This window comes from Balaenoptera ricei, chromosome 1, assembly GCF_028023285.1.
Source record: "Balaenoptera ricei isolate mBalRic1 chromosome 1, mBalRic1.hap2, whole genome shotgun sequence".
NCBI classification, from domain to species: Eukaryota; Metazoa; Chordata; class Mammalia; order Artiodactyla; family Balaenopteridae; genus Balaenoptera; species Balaenoptera ricei.
This window is the reverse complement of record NC_082639.1, coordinates 58480326-58486360: the sequence shown is the minus strand read 5'-3', so window position 1 is coordinate 58486360 and position 6035 is coordinate 58480326. Positions and strand designations below refer to the sequence as shown.

Genomic DNA, 6035 nt, shown 5'->3' with positions numbered 1-6035 from the left:
AGGGATTGAACCTGTGTCCCCTGCATTGGCAGGGGGATTCTTAACCACTGTGCCACCAGGGAAGTCCCCAAAAGGAATATTTGAAGGATGCCCTGGGTGGCAGAAATGTGAGAGGAGAGAGTTTCAAGAAAGGAGTGGAAAGAGGTTTAGAATAAGTTCTTTGCAATATGAGTAAAAGAAATATAGTGGAAAAAATCAGAGCATCAGTCAAAAGTTAAGAATATCATGAATACAAAATTGGCAAAGGCCTTAAGAAATAGGGATAAATATTAAGTCAAATATCTGAGTTAAATGTAAGAATCTGTATAAGAATCAGATCTGTGTAAAATGTAATAATAACCATCTAGACCATCAATTCACAACCGGCTTACACTATTTAAGGTAATTACTGTACCACTCCATGATCAACAAAGTGAGGATACCTGGCTTTGCTCTTTTGTTCTTTCACTGACCTATTTTACATATTTTTTCCTGAACACCAGCCAAGTGCCTGCCTGGTACTAGATGCTATGAGAGATACAAAGAAGTATAACACCTAGTGCATGCCCTTAAGATAGCTAGATGCATATAAATTTAAGATTAAAAAAAAAGGTGCTGCAAGAGAATATAATTATCTATTGAATAAGTACTATAAGTCCTCATAAGGGAGCATCCCTGGGGGTTGGATGGAATCACAGAGGTTTCCTGGAGAAGGTGAGCCTCAAGGGACCTTGATGAATAGGTAAAATGATAAAGGAAAAGCGGAATCCTTATGCTTAGTGATGATTTACTGAGTTCTCATGATATATGACAAACTATAGAAGAGCTGTCTCAGGTTAAAATCAACAAAGGACATCTTTACTATCTTCCAAGACCTAGAATAAGAGAAGGCGAAGAAGACTCAATGGCGAACACCTGCTATCTGGTTGTTGGGGTGATCGGTCGGGCGTGTGTGTTTCAGAGGCTGTATGGTATCTTCACCATGGTACACACCTGGAAAGCACGTTCTGTGACCTGGAGAACAAGAATATATGTTTAGAATGTGTTCAGCTTCCAATAACAGGATGCTTGATTAACAGTGGCTTCAATAATAAAGATGTTTAATTATCACACAAAACAAGAGGTCCACAGTTGCTATAGCTGCCCACATATACCCTGAGGGGCCCAAGGTTTTTTTTTTCTTACTCTGCCATCCTCAGTGAAATTGTTTTGCATGTCCTTAGGCTAATTTCCCTATGGTCACACGATGACAGCTGTGACTCCCACAGAACTTCATTCCAAGCGTGAAGAAAGGGGCAAGGGCCAAGGTTGTTCTCCTCCTGAGGCTTCATCTTTCCAAGAAAAAAGTCTTTGATAGAAGCTCTTCAGCAGATTTTCCCTGAAATCTCCTTGGCCAGAACTGAACCATATGCCTACCTCTGTAGCCAATTACTGGCAAAGATTTAAGCCACTCATGATTCATCTCCTTGGTCTGGGTAGATGCCCATCTTCCGTGAGATTTAGAGATCTCTGCTCACTTTCTGAATAGATCCAGAGTTCTCTTTGGCAGAGAAGGGAGTGAAGATGGTGTATAAACAGACAGTCATTCAGCAGCATTAAGGGTCTCTGCCCAAGTGTCTGCTCCAGTGGCTACGGCCAGCTTCTTGCTTTGCTACAGCCAGTCTTTGACCTTGGCCTTCATTCACAACTCTGAATTTTTTTCCCACTTGTCAAAAATTATTGTTCTTGCACGATAGATCTGACTTATACAAGAGGGGTGGTAACTCAAAACTCCAAGCAGCAAACCCTTATTCAGAGAAAACCTCTTGACCATACCCCATAAAATTGCTGAATGAATGTACTTTCATATGTTTTAAATTTAAGAAATGTTAAAGTTAGGTAACACTCTCACAACTCCCTCCTTTACTAGACAGGCTACAATGGAACCAGCCAGTCTCTAGATCCAACTGCTTTAGATAGCAGGGCTTCTCATACTGTAATTGTTAGGGGTTTTTTTGCCTGAATTCCCTACTGGATTGAAATCTAGAGGACAGGATTCAATGTCAAACAAGTCTGCACACTGAACTCCAGAACTCTGTAGTGCAATACAGTAGCCACTAGCTACACGTTTGAAATGAGATGGAGGAACTGAATGTTTAATTATATTAGACTCTAATTAATTTAAATTTAAAACTGAATTCAGTTACTGGAAAAGTTTTAAGTATGCTTGGAACAATTCAGGAATGTGAATCTACTTTTCCAACTGTAAATTTTATGAAATCTAGATATAGATTGACTACTTCCAATGAGAACGTAGCATCTGAATTGAGAGGTGCCCTAATATAAGACATATACCAGATTTTGAAGACTTAATATAGAAAAAAGGACGAAAAAATATCACAAATAATTTTTATATTGATTGCGCAATACAATGGTAATATTTTGAACATACTGGGTTAAGTAAAATATGTTGACATTAATGTCACCTCTTCTTTTCACTTTCCTATAGTCACAGCTAGAAAATTTTAAATTACATGTGTGACTTCCTTTAGATTTCTCTCCGACAGTGCTGCTCTAGGACACAGGGAGCACTCAAATGTTCCCCGAGTGAATACATGAGTTCAGTGACTTGACCAAGGTCACTCAGAAAGACTCAGAATGGAGTCTCGGGTTCCCTGGATCCCCACTCCCTCTTTCTTTCTCCCACTCACTGTAGCCTCTATCCCACTCTGTGCTTGCACCTCACATTCTCATGCCCACCTGTAGGACAGAAACTTTCCTTGTGGGACTGAGCTTTGCAAACTCTGAGGACAGGGAGGAGCATCTGTGTTGAGGTCCTGTAGAGGCAACAGCTTATGGGAAATGGAGCTCTCTCTGATGGAGAGAAGTCAGTGATCCAGGACGCCAAATCTCGGAACACCCTTTTGTTTCATATTGTGCCGTTTCTGGCTATCTTTTCTGAGATCGCCAGTCATCTCAAGGTACCTTCTCATTCTGAAATTTCTCTCAGTAAAAGGATGGTTTTATACTTCTGGGCAGATTGCTTGCCATCCCCAGGGCTCTGGTGACACAAAACAGGCAGGAGTAACATAGGCTGTGTGCACACAACTGGAGAAGACCAAGAACTTCGGCCATCCACGCTGCTCGCCAGAGAAGCTCAGCACTGCCCTGGGCAGGAGAGCAGGGCTTTCTCAGACTCTGTGTCAGATGATTGGCTCCAGCTCCTCAGAGTCCAGTCCATTCTCCCAGACTGCAGTCGTTACAGAACGGCGCTTCTCCCGCAAAACATGCACAGAGCCACCTGGGCCTGTGAATCATACACCGAAGTGAGAGCACGGTAATTCCACATTTTCAGTTTTACGTCCTCATGTTCATGCTGGAAGTATCTTTATGAAAGATTTCATTCAGTAGACATTCATTCAACAAATATTTATTGAATACCTGCTATGTGCCAGGCAATGTGAGTTGCTGAGATAAAAGAACACGTACGGATTTACTGGTCGGAACTATACATAAATTACTTATTTACCTGAACTATAAATAAATTGTGTATAAATTTATGTGAACTATCAGAGGCACAGATAATTTGTAAGAGCATAATCCAAAGATGCATCTTTACATAAAATAGTATACTCTCCATCCTGATTCAAAACCAGAATCTCTCTGAATGAATTTTTTGTCTCTGACAGTGACATTAAAACATTTGGTGTACTTCTAGAAATCTATTCTAATGAAATAATTAGATACATGGTCAAGATTTATATACATGGGTGGATATTACACTGTTATTTAAAGGAGAAAAAAATGCAAACCCTCTAAATGTTGAATAAGAGAGGTTTGATAAAAGTTGGGCCTATCTATATCATGACAAGTCATTACAGATCAAGTTTTAAAGAATATTTAGTGATGTGAGAAAATGTTTCCCTTATATACTAAGATTTAAAACTCAGGATATTAAAATATACATGGTAAATGTTTTCAGTTTGGAGGAAGATCTATAAATGCAGGGAAAAATAAAGACTGGAAGGATATATACTGAAATTAACAGGGTATCCCTGGGGGTGAGATTATGCATGGATTTTATTTTCTTCTTTACATTCTATATTTTTAAACTAGTCTACATAATTGTTTATTATTTTTGTAATGAGAAAAAAATAAACTTTTAAAAGAAATTTGGTGTAGTAACATTATTTTCCTCTATGGAATTAATTTTTAAATATAAAAAAAATAGTATCCCTCTAACATTTCTACATTTTCTTAAATATTCATTCTGAATCTGGCATGCTTGTCTCTATTAAAACTTTTGAATCAATTTATAACATTGTGACAACTTGTGTTTATGACACGTCCTATGGCAATTAACTTCATAAATTTACTTCTTGCTATCACATGGTGTAATACCAATTACCTCCCTAGGCTATTGAGAAGACTGGATGATACAAAGAATGTGAGGAACCTCATCCAATGCCACGCATAATGAGCCCTCACCACTGGTTCCATCCGCCTCTGCCTGGATTTAATCCTCTCACTACTCTCTGCCTTGTACAGTGTTAATTTTTTAATAATGAATAATTCACTTCTTTTATCATTGTGGTAAAATGTACATAAAATAAAATTTACCACTGTAATCTTTTTTTAAGTATACAGTCTGAGGCATTAAGTACATTCACATTGTTTTACAACAATCACCATCATCCATCTCCAGAACTTTTTTCATCTTCCCAAACTACAACTCTGGACCCATAAAAAAAATAAATAAATAACTTCCTACCCCCTTCTCTCCCCAGCCCCTGACAACCACCATTCTACTTCCTGTCTCTATGAATTTGACTACTGTAGGTACCATATATAAGCAGAATCATAGAGTATTTGTCCTTCTGTGACTGACTTATTGCACTTAGCATAATGTCCTCCAGGTCCACCCACGTTACAGAGCGTGTGTCAGAATCTCCCTCCTTTTTAAGGCTGAGCAATATTCTACTGAATGTATATAGCACATTTTGTTTATCCATTCATCCTTTGATGGACACCTGGGTTGCCTCCACTTTTTGGCCTTGTGAATAATGCTGCTATGAACATGGGTGTGCAAATATCTGTTTGAGCAATTCTTTTGCTTGAAGTAGAGATTGCTGGTATGGTATTTTAAATTTTAAAATTCCATTTAAAATTTTTCATGGAATGGCAAACTGTTTAGTTTTGTTAGTGGCTGCACCATTTTACATTTTCTAGTGTCATTTTTATTCATGTTTCTTCTCTCAGATTAGGTTGATATCATCCTGCGATCAAGTGCATTCACATCCAAACCACCCGGAGCAACTAAAAAATTGCCACAAGCTTTGTAGATACTCAATAACTATTTGATGGACTCACAGATACAAAGAACAAACTAGTGGTTACCAGTGAGGAGACGGAGGGGGGAGGGGCAAGATAGGGGTAGGGGATTAAGAGGTACAAAGTTCTATGTATAAAATAAATAAGCTACAAGGATATATTATACAGTGCAGGGAATATAGCCGATATTTTATAATAACTTTAAATGGAGTATAATCTCTAAAAATATTGAATCACTCTGTTGTGCACCTGAAACTAATATAATATTGTGAATCAACTGTACTTCAAAAACAACTTACCATTAAAAAAGCTTTTTTGCTAATTTCTAGAAGCTCATTTCCATTCTTAATGTGTTCCTTCTTCTCTTCGTCATTCTTCTGTCAGCTCTCATGTACTGTGATTGAGTAGACCTCTGCTAATAATTTCCATATCCTTAATGATTTATAAACTTTGGTCATGTTGCTCCTTCTTTTAGTATCATTCAGCCTTTAAAACCTCAGACAAAGGAGTGAGAAAGACCTGGCCTCAAGTCCTGGCCTTCCCACTTACTTATAAGTTCCATGACCTTGGACAACATGATAACCTCTTGTTTCAGATATTTATTGCTGTGTAACAAAACACTCTTAAGACTTAGTGGCTTGAAACAGTAACCATTTTATTATTCATTTCAATTCTGTGGGTCAAATTGGTCAATTCTTGTACAACACATGGTGTCCGCTAGGATCACTCACATGGCTGCATTCATC

At 38.1% G+C, this 6035-nt stretch overlaps 1 long non-coding RNA gene across 2 annotated transcripts in view; it reads right to left on the bottom strand.

Moving 5' to 3' along the window:
- Window positions 1–205: 205 nt before the first annotated feature.
- Window positions 206–6035, bottom strand: part of LOC132366760 (uncharacterized) — a 182657-nt gene continuing 176827 nt past the window's right edge. For both annotated transcript variants that reach the window (XR_009503504.1, XR_009503503.1), the window contains one exon: window positions 206–993. This is a non-coding gene — a long non-coding RNA (uncharacterized LOC132366760). The remainder of the gene's footprint in view (window positions 994–6035) is intronic.